Here is an 18,903-nt window from a genome sequence, read left to right as displayed (position 1 = left end):
TTAGTGACTTTGAGCATGTTTTCATATGTCTCTTGGCTTTCTGAATGTCCTCTTTTGAAAGGTGTCTATTTAGGTCCTTTGCCCATTTTTTGATTGGATTGTTTATCTTCCTTTTGTTAAGTTGTATGAGTTCCCTATAAATTTTGGAGATTAGGCCCTTATCAGATATATCATTGGCAAATATGTTTTCCCACACAGTGGGTTTTCTCGTTGTTTTGTTGATGGTTTCTTTTGCTGTGCAGAAGCTTTTTATTTTGATGTAGTCCCATTTGTTCATTTTCTCTTTCGTTTCAAGTGCCCTAGGAGCTGTATCAGTGAAGAAATTGCTTCAGCATATGTCTGAGATTTTCTTGCCTTTGGATTCTTCTAGAATTTTTATGGTTTCCTGTCGTACATTTAAGTCCTTTATCCATTTTGAGTTTATTTTTGTGTATGGTGTAAGTTGGTGGTCTAGTTTCATTTTCTTGCATATATCCGTCCAATTTTCCCAACACCATTTATTGAAGAGACTATCTTGGCTCCATTGTATGTTCTTGCCTCCTTTGTCAAATATTAATTGAGCATATTGGTTCGGGCCGATTTCTGGGCTCTCTATTCTATTCCATTGATCTATATGCCTATTCTTGTGCCAGTACCAGGCAGTTTTGAGAACAGTGGCTTTGTAATACAACTTGATATCTGGTATTGAGATCCCACCTACTTTGTTCTTTTTCAGGATTGCTGCAGCTATTCGGGGTCTTTTTTTATTCCAGACGAATTTTTGGAAAGTTCGTTCTAGATCTCTGAAGTATGCCGTTGGTATTTTAATGGGAAGTGCGTTGAATTTATAGATTGCTTTGGGTAGTATGGACATTTTGATGATGTTGATTCTACCAATCCATGAACACGGTATGTTCTTCCATCTGTTTATGTCTTCCTCTATGTCTTTTTTCAATGTCCTGTAGTTTTCTGAGTAGAGGTCTTTTACCTCTTTAGTTAAGTTTATTCCTAGGTAGCTTAGTTTTTTCGGTGCAATGGTAAATGGGATTGTTTTTATAATCTCTCTTTCTGAAAGTTCACTATTGGTGTATAGAAATGCCTCAGATTTCTTGGGGTTAATTTTGTATCCTGCTACACTGCCAAATTCATGTATTAAGTCTAGTAGCTTTTTGATGGAGTCTCTAGGGTTTTGTATGTATAATATCATGTCGTCTGCAAATAAGGACAGTTTTACTTCCTCTTTTCCAATTTGGATGCCTTTTATTTCTTCTTCTTGCCGAATTGCAATGGCTAACACTTCCAGTACTATGTTGAACAGGAGTGGTGAGAGGGGGCATCCCTGTCTTGTTCCTGTTCTTAGGGGAAATGGTGTTAGTTTTTGTCCGTTGAGTATGATGTTGGCTGTGGGCCTGTCATATATGGCTTTTATTATGTTGAGGTATGATCCTTCTACTCTCACCTTGCTGAGAGTTTTTATCAAAAATGGGTGTTGAATTTTGTCAAATGCTTTTTCTGCATCAATTGATATGACCATGTGGTTTTTTTCTTTCAATTTGTTTATGTGATGTATCACGTTTATTGATTTGCGGATATTGTACCATCCTTGCATCCCTGGGATAAATCCTACTTGGTCATGGTGTATGATCTTTCTGATGTACTGCTGGATCCGATTTGCTAAGATTTTGTTGAGGATTTTGGCATCTATGTTCATGAGGGATATTGGCCTGTAATTCTCTTTCATTGTGTTGTCTTTACCTGGTTTTGGTATTAGGGTGATGCTGGCTTCATAGAATGAGCTTGGAAGTGTTCCTTCCTCTTGAATTTTTTGTAGTAGTCTGAGGAGGATAGGTTTTAGTTCTTCCTTGAATGTTTGGTAAAACTCCCCTGTGAAGCCGTCTGGTCCTGGGCTTTTGTTTGATGGAAGCTTTTTGATGACTGCTTCAATTTCTTCCATAGTTATTGGCCTGTTGAGATTTTTAGATTCTTCCTGATTGAGTTTTGGAATGTTGTATTTTTCTAGGAATTTGTCCATTTCCTCCAGGTTGTCTAGTTTGTTGGAGTAAAGCTGTCCATAGTATTTTTTAACAATCATTTGTATTTCTGTGGGGTCTGTTGTTATTTCGCCTCTATCGTTTCTGATTTTATTTATTTGGGTCCTCTCTCTCTGCTTCTTGGTGAGTCTGGCTAGAGGTTTATCAATCTTGTTTATCCTTTCAAAGAACCAGCTCTTGGTTTCATTGATTTTCTGTATTGTTTTTTTGGTCTCTATGTCATTTATTTCTGCTCTAATCTTTATTATCTCCTTCCTTCTGCTCACTCTGGGGTTTTCTTGTTGCTCTCTTTCTAATTCTTTGAGTTGTAGAGTTAGATGATTTACTACCATTTTTTCTTGTTTTTTGAGATAGGCCTGTAGAGCTATAAACTTCCCTCTCAGGACTGCTTTCAATGTGTCCCATAGGTTTTGGATTGTTGTGTTTTCATTGTCATTAGTTTCCAGGATGTTTTTAATTTCTTCTTTGATCTCATTGGTAACCCAATCAATATTTAATAGCATGCTATTCAGCTTCCAGGTGTTTGAGTATTTTGGGTTGTTTTTATTGTAGTTTATTTCTAATATTATGCCATCGTGGTCTGCGAAGACGCTTTTTATGATTTCAATCTTCTTGAATTTGGGGATACTTTGCTTGTGACCCCATATGTGGTCTATTTTTGAAGATGTCCCATGAGCACCTGAGAAGAACGTATATTCTCTGGCTTTGGGGTGAAGTGTTCTGAAGATGTCTATTAAGTCCATCTGATCTAGTGAGTCATTTAGGATTGCTGTATCTTTGCTGGTTGTTTGTCTATAGGACTTATCCATTGCTGTCAATGGTGTATTAAAGTCCCCTACTATGATTGTATTGTTGTCGATCTCACCTTTGATATTTTCCAGGAGTTTTTTTATGAATTTGGGTGCTCCTACATTGGGTGCATATATGTTTACCAGGGTTATATCTTCTTGTTGTATTGATCCCTTTAGTATTATGAAGTGGCCTTCCTTATCTCTTGTTAAGGCCTTCACTTTGAGGTCTATTTTGTCCAATATAAGTATTGCTACCCCAGCTTTCTTTTCCTTTCCATTTGCCTGAAAGATATTTTTCCATCCTTTCACTTTCAGTCTGTGTGAGTCCCTTCTAATGAGGTGGGTTTCTTGTAGACAGCAGATGTATGGGTCATGTTTTTTTATCCATTCAGCCACTCGATGTCTTTTGATTGGAGCATTTAGTCCGTTTACGTTTAAAGTTATTATTGAAAGGTACTTGTTTGTAGCCATTTCTTTTTTTGTGTGGCTGTTTTCTTTCTGAGCTTTTTATTTCTTATTTTTATACCAGTCCCTTTAGCAATCCTTGCATTGCTGGCTTGGTGGTGACAAACTCCCTTAGCCTTTTTTGTCTGTGAAGCTTCTTATTTCCCCTTCAAGTTTGAATGATAGCCTTGCTGGATAGAGTATTCTTGGATTCAGTCCTTTGCTTTGCATCACTTTGTAAATTTCAGTCCATTCTTTTCTGGCCTGATGTGTTTCTGTTGAGAAGTCATTTGACAATCTAATGGGAGATCCCTTGTATGTAACTTTCCGTCTCTCTCTTGCAGCCTGTAAGATTCTCTCTTTGTCCTGAACATTTGCCATGGTGATTATGATGTGTCTTGGTGTGGGTCTTTTCGGGTTCACCTTGTTTGGGACTCTCTGGGCTTGTGTGACTTTTTTCTTCCCCACCTCAGGAAAGTTTTCTGATATTATTTCTTCGAGTAGGTTTTCTAATCCTTGTTCATCCTTCTGTTGTTCTGGTACTCCTATTATTCATATGTTGTTTCGTTTCATGTTGTCCCAAAGCTCCCTTAGGCTCTCCTCCTGTCTTTTAATTTTTTTCTCCAATTGCAGTACATTTTGGGTGTGTTTTGCTTCCTTGTCTTCTAATTCACTAATTCGGTCCTCCGCTTCTCCTAGTCTACTGTTGATACTTTCAATGGAGTTTTTCATTGCAGCTATATCACTCTTCATTTCTTCTTGGGTCTTACTTAGGTTGTTGATTTTTTCATCTGTTTCTTCTAGCTTCTTCCATATGTTATCGATTTTTTCATCTGTTTCTTCTAGCTTCTTCCATATGTTATCGATTTTTTCATCTGTTTCTTTTTGCTTCTTCCAGAGGTTGTCGATTTTTTCCTCCCTCCGGTTTATGCACTCTAGGATCCTTATTCTGAATTCTTTATCTGTCATGTTGCATGCCTCTGTATTACTTAGCTGCTTTTCTGGAGAGTCCTCCTTCTCTTTCCTTTGGGGGTTTCTTTGTCTACCCATGTTTGATCTCACCGACATATCTAGACGTTGAGTTGTTCAGTGGTTGCTCCCTTGGTGGCAGTGACTCCTTGGTCTGTGGTTGCTCTTCGGGCGGTTGCGGTAGCAGCTGCTCTTCAGTTGACAGCAGCTCCTCTGGTGGGTGCTGTTCACAGCTGTGGTGGCTCTTCTGGCTGGTGGGGCGAGGTTTCACGTACAGCTGCTGTTCCTCAGCAGAGGATGTGGTGCTCAGGAGGTTGCTGTTGCTTGGATCTGCTGCATTGATTTAAAGGCACAAAATACAACACAACAAGGCACCACGTACCAGGCACTATACACAAATATATTCACAATATTAATAACCCCAATTAAAGGTGACCACCTGAATTAAGAGAATTAGGGGATAAGGAAGAAGGAAGAGAAAAAGATAAAAGAGAAAAAGGAAAAGAAAAGTAGGGACCAAAAAAAGGGAGTGCATAAATGAAATTGGGAAAAAGGAAGGGGGAAAATAAAAGCGAGAAAAGAAAAGAAAAAAAAAAAAGAGCGAAAAGAGAGAATGAAGTGGAAGAGGGAAGAGACTTTTTATATGAGGAGAATACTCCTATAGAACAGCCATTAATCCCAACAAATTCCAGCAACAGCTCCCTGGATATGAATGCAAACTAGAAACAACCAATAATATAATGATGAAAATAGAATGGTGAACACTAATCCCAAAATAAAATAAAGAAAAAATAAAATGGCACTTTAAAAAATGGTAAAATGGTAGCAGTAATAATACTGGTTAAAAATAAGAAGGTAGTAATTAAAAGGGTAAAATCAGGTGATGGGAAAAGAAGAAAATAAAGAAAAAAAAAGAACAGAAAAAAAAGAATGAAAAAAAATTGGTTTCTTAGTTAAAAAGTGAAAAAAGAAAAAAAATTGCAGTAGTGAAGGTCCTTCGTTTCTTCTATTCTTCAGTGTGGCTCGCCTTAGACCTTCCAGGTATTCAGGAGAGTGTTGAGTTTCCCTGCGATATACTGTTCCTCTGTGTTGTAAACCACAGTCCTTATTTTAAAGCATGCCGCATTTATTTCCCAGACTGCCTTATTTTGTGTTTAGCAAAGAGTCAGTTTGTGGGTCAGCCTCTGGGTGGCAGTGTTCTGGGGTTGGCCTCTGGGGCTATAGGGCCTCTCTGTCCAGTGGAAGTTCACTGCCCAGAGCTGACTGCGTAATAGTTAGTTACTGGCGCTATGTTGTTGCTGGGATTGAAAATCCCCCTATAGGCCAGACCCTGTTAACTCCCAGGGACTGATCAGGTTATCTTAATCCTTGATCTCGTACAGGGTGGAATCTGGGTGTGGCTGTGCTCCTTGCCTGGGGGCTGGGGGGAGGAGACTCACTCTCAGGAGAGGGTGGCTGCCCCAGTCCTGGGCTCAGGGGTGTCTCAGCACTCAATTCACTACCACCTCTCCCGGCTCCCCCTCTTTCCCCAGTCTCTCCCCAGATTCCACTCCTCAGCACACTCTCCCTCTCTTCAGCACAGGTGAGTGTCTGTATCCGAAATGTCCATGAACAGGATTCAGTGAAAACAAACAAACAAATGCCGGCCGCGGAAACGGGGAAGGCTTGGTTTCTGTAAGCTTCTTCTCTTACCGGGACTGCATGGTCAGGTCAGCTCTTCAGGCTGCCCCCTTTAGGCTCAGTCCTCCGTGATCACAGAACCCAGCTCTCAATTTCCCTGGCGGCGCCAGGAATCCCGCGGTTCTCTTTCCCCGTCAGGGGCTGTGCCTGTCCCAAGGGACGCGGCTGTCTGCCACGCGGTCTCCCTCCGACTCTCTGGGCTCAGAGGTCTGGCAAACTTTCCTGCCCAAATCCCTGTTTTTTTTTTTACCTTTCCAGGGGAGTTCTGCTCTTCCCGGCTGCAAACCCTCTCACCAGCTGAGCAATTTCGCCAATTCGGTGTGAGTGTTACTAGCTTCAGCTGCTCGCTCCATTTGTTTGCTCCGGGACACGACCTGGGACAGGTCTGCCTATATCGCCGCCATCTTGGTTCTCCCCTAATTAAATTTTGTTTTAATCCTCACCGGAGTATATGTTTTTATTGATTTCTAGAGAGAGAGAAAAGAGAGAGAAAAAAAATCCGAGAGAAACATCAATCAGTTGCCTCCAGTATGTACCTCCGACCAGGATCAAACCCACAACCCAGGTATGTGGCCTGACCAAAATTGAACCCATAACCTTTCTGTATATGGGATGATGTTCCAACCACCTGAGCCAACAGGCCAAAGCGCTAAAAATTTCATTTTGGCTATTATGTTTTTTAATTTATGAGTTTTTTCTTGCTATTGATTGTATCATTTTTCAGGTTTGATTTTTAAAATGGATGCAATAGCCATATCTCTTGAAATCTATGAATGTTTCAATGTTTTCTCGTGCTTTATTCATTATCTCTCATTTATCTATGTTCCTTTAGTTGGTTATACTAGTACAGGTATTCACCACTTTTTGAAAGTTTGCTTTACATCACTTTGCTTTGATGAAACACCTACATTAGTACAGTTAACACTTGAACAACATGGATTTGAGCTATGTGGATTTTTCCAATAGAGGCCCTTGGTATATCCGTGAGTTTTGCATCTGTGAATTCAACCAACTGCAGATCAAAAACAGTATTTTTGATTTTCCCACCTGCAGATTCCCAACTGGGGTTCCCAAATGAGTATCAAAAATATTGTTTCAGCCCTAACCGGTTTGGCTCAGTGAATAGAGCGTCAGCCTGCGGACTCAAGGGTCCCGGGTTCGGTTCTGATCAAGGGCATGTACCTTGGTTGCAGGCACATCCCCAGTAGGGGGTGTGCAGGAGGCAGCTGATAGATGTTTCTCTCTCATCGATGTTTCTAACTCTCTATCCCTCTCCCTTCCTCTCTGTAAAAAATCAATAAAATATGTATTAAAAAAATACTGTTTCAGGGACATCTCTAATACTTTCAACAATAAAGATTGATTAAAGGAAATACTGCTTCAATCTGAGGTTGACTGAATTCATGGATGAGAAGAACCCACTGTAGTTACATGCAGATTTTTGACTGCATGTGGGGTTGGTGTCTTTAACCCCCACATTGTTCAAGGGTCAACTGTATTTGTTTTTGCTAATTGAACAAAATCCTAAGAGGATTTTTGAAAAAAAAAAAAAAAACACAAAAACACGGCAAAAAGCAAAACCAGCATGCAGCATCTGTTTTGTAGCAAGCTGCCATAGAGGCAGCACCTGGTAAGTGAAACTGCACTGTGATACACTATTTCTCCTTCATACAGGCGGTGTATTTATCATACCAGTAGGCAGATGGAAGTGTCTTGGGAAATCAAGACAAAGTCACCTGGTTCATGTAGTACATTGGCCCTCACTCTACGCTGCATATTAGAATCACTGAGGGAGCTTTTAAACAGGTACCAAACGGTGGTATTTCTATACAAATGAATGGTAATTGCTTCTTCACTTTATTCCATTTTTGCTTACAAAAGGTTTCTAAAGTATGGCTTTCAAACATTTACATCAGGCACCAATAAGTGGGGGAAATCTGTATTTGATTTTGGGTCATTTTCTTTCATATTGGATCATTTTCTCAGTGTTGGTGATCTTTGGCCTCTGTTTATATTTAGAGGAAGGAATTAAAGTGTGTGAAAACTGGGTCTATGAGTAATGTGTGTCATCTATTGGGCTTCTCTGTAGAAGAAACATGGCACATTTCAATGAAAACAATATTCCAAAATGATTTCCAAGGAAAAAAGCAAGCCATTCAATACCAAAGATTCCTGAATAATGAAAATTTTGTTCATGAAAAAAAAAATGATTAGGAAAGGGGGGTGGGGGAAGGTAGGAGAAGGTAAAGGGGGGATAAATGGTGATGGAAGGAAACTTGACTTTGAGTTGTGAGCACACAATACCATGTACAGATGATGTGTTGCAGAATTGTACACCTGAACTCTATATAATTTTATTAACCAATGTCACCCCAATAAATTTTTTTTTAAAAGAATGATTTGGTAGGTGAATCTAGTTTAACTGTACACTGTAGTAATAGATTATCAGTAAAGCTCTGCAGTTTGTAACGAAGTATAATAGCTCTCTTGGTTCTGAACAGATAAACAGAGCTTTTAAACTAATTGTTGAAAAAATGAATCTGACAAAATATTTAAAACTTATTGGTGCTTGACGGAAATTTTTGAAAACCACACTTTAGAGACAATTCATTACACTGTATACTTCCTCAGGGTTGCCTTTTCTTTTTTGTTTTAACCATCTTACAAAAATTTACATTTAAAAGCACCTTGGCTACTTGAGAGTTCTGAGGGTTGTTGGATTTTTTTTTAACTCATGGTTTCATTTCACCAGTAGTTAACTGCAGTAAACCAAGAAAAAGCAAATGACAAAATATTCCTCAAGACTGTTTTTCCAGTCTTGTTAGCAGAAAGTCTTCAAAGTAGAATATTCTTAAAAGTTTTCTAGGAGATAATGAATTCACAAAGACGTTTAAGGGAAATGAAACTAGTAACTGACATCAAAACCTCATTTAATTAGATTTCTCGTACTTGCCATTAAATCATTTTGTCATAATGGTCTCATTAATTCGTCATCTTTGTTTTTCTCCCTTATTCTCTAATTACTACTTATTGGTGACCCCAATACATAAAAATACCTTTGATCTGTGTTGTTTGGTAGTTCTCTGACTGATTTATTTGGGGGAAAGAAGTAGAGAGTCACAAATGGTGACTGCCTGGCTTCACATGGCTGCTTGAAGAACAGCTCATCGATTAAATGACAGTCTCACTTTGAAGGGAATTACTCACCTGGTTTTTTACAGCTTGACTCTCTGCCCAATGAGGTAATGGCAGAAAATTTTCACTTGTCTAAAGATTATTCCTTATATGTTAAATCAGAAAGGAGCTGAAGGTTTCAATTTAACTTGTAAGATATAATTTGAAATATTAAAATGTTGAAAGCACAGCCAGTAGACAAATGGAAGTGTCTTGGGAAATCAAGACAAAGTCACCTGGTTTGCATAGTGCAGTGGCCCTCACTCTAAGATGCATATTAGGATCACTGGGGGAGCTTTTAAGCAAATACCCGAAGGTGGTATTTCTACACCAATGGAAACAGAGTTTCTGGAAGTAGAGCCTGAGAATCTGCACATTTAAAGTTCCCCGGGTGATACTGAGCACTATGAGGGTGAGGACAAGATGCATTACACAGTGAACAGAAATAATTAAGCTCCCTCTGTCTTCCCAACTCCAGGTCAGACACACCCGGGAGAAGGTGCAAAGACATAGAGGGCATAGCTCTCAAGAGATTTTCTAATCTATGTGGGAGACATGATAAGCACGATAAGCACAAGTAAAGATAACTGAGAGCAGCACAAGGCAAAATATAATCAGGTGGACACTGTGCCTGTAGAGCAAGCATGTCAAACTCAAAGGCTAACATGGGCCAAATAAACAAGGTTTAAGTTTATGTGGGCTGCAAAAAAACTAAAGCTTCAATTTTCATAGAAATGTAAATTTATTTCGATAGAGACATGCTGAATACAAGGGCTAAAATAAATGAGTAATCATTAACATAAAATAATAGAACATTTTAATAAAAATTAATATTTTTTCTTGAACATTAACTTACCAGACACTGAATAACTGCACAAATTAATAAACGTAATGCAAATAAGCCTATTTTTCTTGTTCTCCAAAAGCAAAATATTTCCTGTTGCGCACACCAAACAAGTCAGTACAAGACTAATGACGTGGCAATCGGCTGCTAAAATATTTGCTGCTAGTATTAGTGGAGAGAAATGGTGCACCTGCGCATAAGGCGAGTAAGGGAAATGAATGCAACAACGATTATAGTAATCAGTCATTAGCAAACATTGTAATCCATTTTAATAATTATGTATAACAGAATATTGTAAAAATTAAGTTACAAAATTTTTATTAAAATGTTTCTTACATACCGTTATATTGGCTGGGCCGCAGAAATATTCCTTGTGGGCTGCATCCAGCCCATGGGCCGCGAGTTTGACATGCTTGCTATAGAGATTCTGGGAAGAGAAGAGCATTGTGGGTGGGGATGGTGTTGAGTTAGGGCTTTGAGGGGAGCATGGGGAGGGAATTCACTGCAGGTGAGACAAAAAGCAAAGCAAGGAGCATGCTTGGAATGTGGAAATAGTGAGCAGGCTGTCCTGTGGCTACAGCCAAGGGTTGCTTCCTCTGTCCCCATTACTACCCTCTGCGAGACACTGGACATTAATCTTCACTATAACTCCTCAATAGAGCATCATTACAGATGAAGAAACTGGGCCACAGAGATTTAAGGAACCTACTCAGTGTCTAGTCTCCTCTTCTCTCCGAGAATCCAGGCTAGACATCTAGGTGAGCTAGCCCTGAGGGACCAAGGACAAAGGTGTTCTGATGTCGGTGGCAAGGGTTTGCAGGGTCAAGGAGGAGAAGTAGGAGCAATGTGGCCTTTACTGTGAGAGGACCTGGGATGCTAGTAGGAGCCCAGGGGAAGGTGAAGAGGCTCAGAAGTCAGGGCCACCAGAACGAGGTCTGGGCAGGAGTTGGCCCAATGCAACTTGGAGACAGTGCCTTGCCTACAGCCAGGCATTTTTGTGCTCCTAAAGGAGGCTTGGGTGTGAAGCAGGAAGCTCTGACCCGGCCCTCTGGATGCCACAAATATTTTGTAACCTAGAAAAAATTAGTATGCAAAAGTTAGCAATAAATATTATTATGTAAAATAGTGTATAGTATTATTTTTAAGCAACATGTGCCTCAGCCTGCCTCAGCCCATTCCTGACCCCAGAGCTGTAAGGAGACATTTGGAGCCCGGCAAACAGCAGGAGGAGTTCTCCAGATCAGCTTATAATTCATGACGAGGTTCACAGATGGGCATTAGTGACAGTGGCACCATCTGGCAGCTTTCCGCTTTAAACCATTATTCTTGCTAAGTAGATGTTAAGCTTCAAAATCATTATTTACAATGAATGTGTCCTCTGAATCTCAGTGCGTTAGGTCCAAGCCCTTTCTCATGCTTGACCCCAAGACCACTCCTGTTCCAGCCAGTAGGGGTGTGGCTCAGGCATGGGGGGAGGGTCTTGGGCACATATATTGGAATGAAAACAGCTAAGAGTTTAATGGTTTGCTTCATAGGCTCCTGAAAGAATGTAAAAGTATTTGTCTTCATGATATTAAGAGGACATGTACAAACCCTTCGTGTGATGTGATGAGTCCCTTTAAAGGACCCAGGAGGGACAAGAGGCTCATGGAATCAAAGCAAGCAAGTGGCATAGATGTGATGTGAATTTAGTGTGTGTGACTCAAAGCTGAAAATTACTTTCCACCACATTATACCCTGGCTACCCAGTACCATGTGCATTGCAAACACCAGCTCTGGTCCTTGTCCCGTAGGAGGATTCACCTCAGCTGTACTGGCTGGAATATAAGAAGATAACTAGTGATTCCTTGTTGGCATCTGATTAGAGCCAGACAAGAGGAGGGGACCTTAGGTCCTGAAGTAGATCTTTAGTGTTTCTCTTTGGAATTTACTGATCTAGATTATTCAAGATTGAATATTCACTTGTATAATTCATTTTTAAGTTATGCATTTTTTATAGGTATTACAGGTAGATACATGGCAAAATATTTACATGCTACAAAAGGATGTACAGTGAATAGGAAGTTTCTCACCTTTCTCAGTCAGGATAATGGCAGAAAATAAAATTCACCCCCAGAAGGTTCAAATTCAGAGACATTAATGAAAGGACCACTTACAGAGGTTTGGGCAGGGCCAAGGGGACAAACAAGAGATGTGGAGCCCCCAGAAACTAGCAACAGCTGAATAAGGAAATGGTGTTAGGGAAACCCAGTGAAAGTGGGGGCTAGCTGAGGACAGATGCAGCAGTTCCAGATACCACACCAAGGTGGGGGAGAGCATGGAAGAAATCTCTCAGTCTTTCTCTTTTCTCACCCTCAGATCTCCTGCTAGTGCTTTCCATTGGCCAAACCCAAGAGGAAGTCAGCCATCAAAGGAAATGGGGTGATGGAGGCTGTGGAGGGCAGATGCTCTCCAGGAAGCAGAGAAAGGAAAATGATCTGGGGTGGTATTGGGATTGGGGAGGGACCCAGAGAACAATTAACATAGCACCTCTGGGCCTCAGTTCCCTGAGGCAACAACTGTTAGCCTTTTCTTTATAACCATCTTGAAACAGACTATGTATACACAAGCTGCAAGTGTATGCCAACCCATTTTCTGTATAAATAGTGCCAGTAGTGGACTCTTCCCCTGCATCCCCCACCTTTGCTTTTTAGTCACTCAACAGTATATCTTAGATTTGGGATTCTTTTAGCATCCATGTAATAGCCTTATTGTTGGAGGCCAGAAGTTCTAAAAGTGTGATCCCCAGACCAGCAACCACAGCATCACTGGGAACTTAGAAAAATGCAAGTTAGCAACTCTGGGAATAAGGCCCAGCACTTCGTGTCTCTTCAAGCTTTCTGTATCTTCCTGATGTGCACTAAAGTTTTAGAACCAGTGTTCTAGACTTCCTGAATGAGGCTGGGGCCTCACCGGATCAAGGCTGATGGATGCTTATATATCAGTGTACCTGAGGAATCCAGAGGCCACATTGGCAGGCTTTCATGGCCGTGTCTCTCCACCGTACCTACTATAAGGGGGGGAAAAGCAACAAGTATTGATTCAATATCTGACATCAGCTCTCAGTGCGAACCAGACCCCGAAAAAGAATGGAAAGTAGAGTTCACTCTCTTCCTCCTGACACATCCCTTTTTCTCTTTGTCTTTTTGTATATTTAGTTCTTTGGATGCAGACACTGTGTTTTAATATGTTTGGTTGAGCATGTGATGCAATACAAGCTAAATATAATCCTGAAGAGGCACAACCCACATGCTTAGGGTTGGCATCTGCTTGGAACCCACAGCTATGAGGCTTCCTACCACCCTAGCCCCGAGGGCACTAACTTCCTCAGGAGGGCCCTGCCAGGCATTGCTCAGCCATTGTTTAATGTGCCTCAAACACTTGCAGCATATAAGGCAATACCCTCACAGAAGATGGACTCCTTGTCCTTTGAAAACTTGCAAAACAGCCTGAGGCATAGGCTTTGTAATCATAAGACCTCTATATACCTTGGTTCCCCCACCTGTAAAAAGGCAGCTCAGGGCAGCTGACTTGCACAACTCAGGGGAGCATCATTCAAGCAGCACATGGTGTAATAGTGCCACCTGGAGGGCAAAGGTGGAAGGAATGATGAAACATGAGCCTTTTCTGGTGCCTGATACAGTTCTGCTGTGTGGCTATAAATGCACTTTGAGTCACACAGTGTGAGGTTGAGTCCAGGTTGCCTTTCTCACTTAAAATTGTGTGACTCAGGCAAGCTTATTCACCTAGAGGTATCACTTTCACGTATCACCTAGAACAGTGGCTGGCACATAATATTTATGGCATACAATAAATAATTATTGAAAGAATGAACATTTATGAGTCTCAGTTTTTTACTCTGTATAAGGAAAAGTAATATAATTTATCTCAAAGGAATAAATTAAGATTAATTGAGATTTAAATATATTAACGAATATTTTAAAAAGCCTGGCATAATGGAAGGAACTCATTATGTGCAGCTGCAGTAAACATGTACCATGGGATAACTAGAATACATTACAATGTCTTAGGACCGAGGGTAGCAGGTCCTGAGTCAGATTCCTAATGTGGAGTCAGTTTAGGAGCAGAACTGTACTAGATTATTTAAAATTAAATTTTCATCTCTATATGGGACGATAAAAGCAAGGAGAGAGGGAGAAATATTTGTGACAGTAGGTGCATGGCCCTGGCTGTATATTAGATTCACGTGGGGAACTTTAATAAAAAATGTACAACTAGGTCAAATCCCCAGGTCCTGGTTGTTTTTAAAAACCATTGATTCTAAGGTATAACTAGGAGTGAGAACTCTGATTTATGGGCACCCATATATGCCAAGCGTTGTGTTAGATAAATATCATCTCCTTTAGTCCTCACAACAACTCTATATATCATATATTTTATTCCCATTTCAGAGTTGAGTAAATCAAAGGTCAGAAGGTAAAGAAATGCCTCTAAGGCCACAAACCTTGATGGTTCTTTTGGAAACCTGACGCAGGACCACCTGACTTGGAAGTCAGTGCTCTTTTCACTGCGTTGTACCACATCTCTGAGGGATCCTGGAAGAAGAGTATTGGAAGAGGGCATTGTGCCAGGGAAAGGAGACAGGGAAGGTTCTGGGCAGCAGCGTCACCAGACAATGTGGTGAAGTCCAGAGCTCCCTGTGTTGTTTCCAATGTGTCTCCCACGGGGCTGAGGCTGTGCACGAGATGGGCTCACCAGCCTGTTTATGTGGGTAGGATCCAGCAGGGTATGGCAATGTGTGTCTGTGCTTCCTCATGGCAATGGGAGATTTACAGCAGACAAGCATGAGGGTCGTTTTCCTTTCAAAATAAGTTGGTATTCCCTGGTAAAATGGCAAGGAAATTCTTGAAAGTGTCAGAAATGAGGCTTCTAGGTCTGTTTCTAGCTAAGGAAAATTGGTTTTGTGGCTGTAATTAACAGCTTCCAATGTGAACGAAGCCCCAAATATTTGGAAAATGTCAGAATTTGCATACAAAGTAAACTGGCCCTCTGAACATTTGTAATTGTGACATGAACTCAATTATTCTCCTGTCTAGAGCCCAAATTTTTCACTCATGAATACCACTATTCTGTAACTAGCTGTAAAAGTTGAAATCCAAAGTTTGGATGGAGACAAATCCAATGTTTTTGTTGGCCTATGAAGGAATTATATCTTTCCCCCTTAAACCTGCCCTCAGAAGCAATTGCAGGGGGTGGGGAGGGCAGAGATAGTACTTATAAACCCAGTTGTTTAGCTCTCCTGGACCCAAGGCATCCATTTGAGTTGCATGGCCAGGGAAACAGCAAGATTTCTGAGGTTTCTGGGGGCAGGACTTGATATACCCAGAGACCTTTCTAGTCCAGAAAGTCTATGCTTCTCTGCAATACTATTTATTGAATTGACTTAAAATAATGTTTCTTAAACTAAGGACCGGGCTCTAATGTAGGGTCTGAAATGTAGTAATATTGTGTATTAGGAACTTCAGAGACTTCAGAGCCAGCCAGATGTGCACTCATATCCCAGGATGTTCTGTCATTTCTATAAGCCATCCCTTTGAGCCTCAGGTTCCTCCTCAATAAAATGGGAGTAAGACAGCTACATCATAGTCTTTATGAAGATTAAAGGAGAGGCTAATAAATAGTATAGTAATGCATAGTAAGTGTCATTATTGTTACTATGATTAATGAGATGGTCTGACTTCCTCAACCACCTAGTGTTGCCCTCTACCATGCACTACTTGGATTTTGAAGATAAACAATTATATTGAGAAAGTGAAGCTGGAAGTAGGATGTACTAGAAATTTCTTAGTGGTGGCATGAGGAGTGATAGCTAAAAAAATGTTGAGGATGACTGATCATAAAAATTTAATTTACAATACCTTATATCTGGTTGAATGTATGCTTCTTGCTGGGGTTCAGGAGCTTAATAACATCCTTTCCTTCCTCTTCCAAATTTGGAACCTATTGAGAGGTAGACACAAACTCACAGGGGTGGAGATCAGAGTGACACTTTGTTACTGATAAAGCTGGCTTGGAGGACAAAGCTTAAGCATGTGGCACATGGATCCTGACACCCCACCTAATTTAAGACCCTGAGCAGCTTCTCTCTGCTCATGCATGCAAGGAGTTGCAGAATCGGCCTCCCCTGTAGCTGGGAGCACTGGGCTGAGCTGAGTATGTGCAGTTCCTTCTCCCAAATGCACTCTTCAGGTAAGTCTGTGGCCCCAGGGAAGAGAGAGTGAGTGGACATAAGCAACAGAAGGGAAACTCTCAGGTTTTTTTCTTCCCCCTTGGAAGTGGAATGGTTAATCCATCTCTTTCGTCAAAACCTAAGAGGAGGCAGGGAGGAACTGTGCCCTTTGCTAACATTTCTTATCTTAGATCTGCATGCTTTCTGCTTGTCTGGAATTGTTGGAATACCTTTTCAAATGAGGTATTTATTTTATTTTTCTTCTAATTTTTTGTTGTTGAAAGTATTACAGATGCCACCTATTTCCCTCTTTTGACTCCCACACCCCGTTCTAGTCCCCTCCCCAGGCCTTCCCTCCACTAGTCTGTCCATGGGCTATTCATATATGCATATAAATTTATTGGTTAATCTCCCCCTCCCCCCCATCACCTCTGAAATATGTCAGTCTGTTGCATGCTTCAATGTCTCTGTATCTTTTTTGTTCATCAGTTTATTTTGTTCATTAGATTCCACATATAAATGAGATCATGTAACTCATTTTCTTCTTTTTCTTTCTGTTGATCTTAGAATTTTATTGGGAAAGACACACACACACACACACACACACATTTGGCTACTATTGTGTATGTATTAGTTATCTATTGTTGCATAACAAATCACCCAAATGTAGTGACTTAAAACAACAGTAAATATTTTTACCTCACATAGCTTCTGCAAGACAAGAATGGCTTAGCTGAGTGGTTTGGGCTCAGGCTCTCCAGTGAGGTTGCAGTTAAAGCTCCCTGTGGCTGCAGACCTGTAGGCATTTGAAGCTTGACCAGGGCTGGAGGACACACTTCCAAGATGACTCACCACAAGGCTATAGGTAGGAGGCCTAGTTCCATGTGGACCTCTCCTCGGGGCTGCTTGAGTGTCCCCACAACATGGCAGCTGCTTCCCTGAGAGTGAGTGATCCAAGAGAAAGCAAGGCAGAAGCTGTAATGTCTTTTATGACCTATCTCTGAGGGCCACACTCTGCAATTCCTGCAATGTCTTATTTGTTACACAGGTCAGCCATTTTCTAGTGTGTGTGAAGATTGAGAGGTGGGGATAACGGGCCATTTAGCGGACTGGCTACCACAGTAGGTGACACGCTGAAGACTGAATTTTGATTTCTTCACTTCCTGAAAGAGAACAGTCAGTGAATCCCATAATGGTCTTTGAGGTATATTAAAGCCAACTCTTACTGTCACCCTCAGGTAAAATATTATATATACATATATATATATATATATATATATATATATATATATATATATATATATACACACACACACACACACACACACACACACACACACACACACATATACTGAGAAAAAATGCCAGGCAGGTTGGAATACTCTTTGTACACAGACATGCCAATACAGGACTTCTTTTTTTTTTTTTTTTTTTTTTTTTTTTTTTATTGCTTAAAGTATTACAAAGGATATTACATATGTATCCATTTTATCCCCCCGCCCTAGACAGTCCCCTAGCCTCCCCTATCACCCAGTGTCTTATGTCCATTGGTTATGCTTATATGCATGCATACAAGTCCTTTAGTTGATCTCTTACCCCCCTACCTCCTGCCCCCCAACCCTCCCCGGCCTTCCCGCTGCAGCTCGACAATCTGTTTGAGGCAGCTCTGCCTCTGTATCTATTATTGTTCAAAAGTTTATAATGGTCTCTATTGTCCACGAATGAGTGAGATCATGTGGTATTTTTCCTTTATTGACTGGCTTATTTCACTTAGCATAATGCTCTCCAGTTCCATCCATGACGTTGCAAATGGTAAGAGTTCCTTCCTTTTTACAGCAGCATAGTATTCCATCGTGTAGATGTACCACAGTTTTCTAATCCATTCATCTACTGATGGGCACTTAGGCTGTTTCCAGATCTTAGCTATGGTGAATTGTGCTGCTATGAACATAGGGGTGCATATATCCTTTCTGATTGGTGTTTCTGGTTTCTTGGGATATATTCCTAGAAGTGGGATCACAGGGTCAAATGGGAGTTCCATTTTCAGTTTTTTAAGGAAACTCCATACTGTCTTCCATAGTGGCTGCACCAGTCTGCATTCCCACCAGCAGTGCACAAGTGTTCCTTTTTCTCCACATCCTCTCCAGCACTTGTCGTTTGTTGATTTGTTGATGATAGCCAGTCTGACAGGTGTGAGATGGTACCTCATTGCTGTTTTGATTTGCATCTCTCGGATGATTAGTGACTTTGAGCATGTTTTCATATGTCTCTTGGCTTTCTGAATGTCCTCTTTTGAAAGGTGTCTATTTAGGTCCTTTGCCCATTTTTTGATTGGATTGTTTATCTTTCTTTTGTTAAGTTGTATGAGTTCCCTATAAATTTTGGAGATTAGGCCCTTATCAGATATGTCATTGGCAAATATGTTTTCCCACACAGTGGGTTTTCTCATTGTTTTGTTGATGGTTTCTTTTGCTGTGCAGAAGCTTTTTATTTTGATGTAGTCCCATTTGTTCATTTTTTCTTTAGTTTCAAGTGCCCTAGGAGCTGTATCAGTGAAGAAATTGCTTCGGCATATGTCTGAGATTTTCTTGCCTTTGGATTCTTCTAGAATTTTTATGGTATCCTGTCGTACATTTAAGTCCTGTATCCATTTTGAGTTTATTTTTGTGTATGGTGTAAGTTGGTGGTCTAGTTTCATTTTCTTGCATATATCTGCAATACAGGACTTCTTACATGATTTTC

The sequence above is a fragment of the Myotis daubentonii genome, chromosome 3 (assembly GCF_963259705.1).
Source record: "Myotis daubentonii chromosome 3, mMyoDau2.1, whole genome shotgun sequence".
Taxonomy (NCBI): Eukaryota; Metazoa; Chordata; class Mammalia; order Chiroptera; family Vespertilionidae; genus Myotis; species Myotis daubentonii.
The sequence above is the reverse complement of the archived record's forward strand: the minus strand, read 5'-3'. Positions refer to the sequence as shown.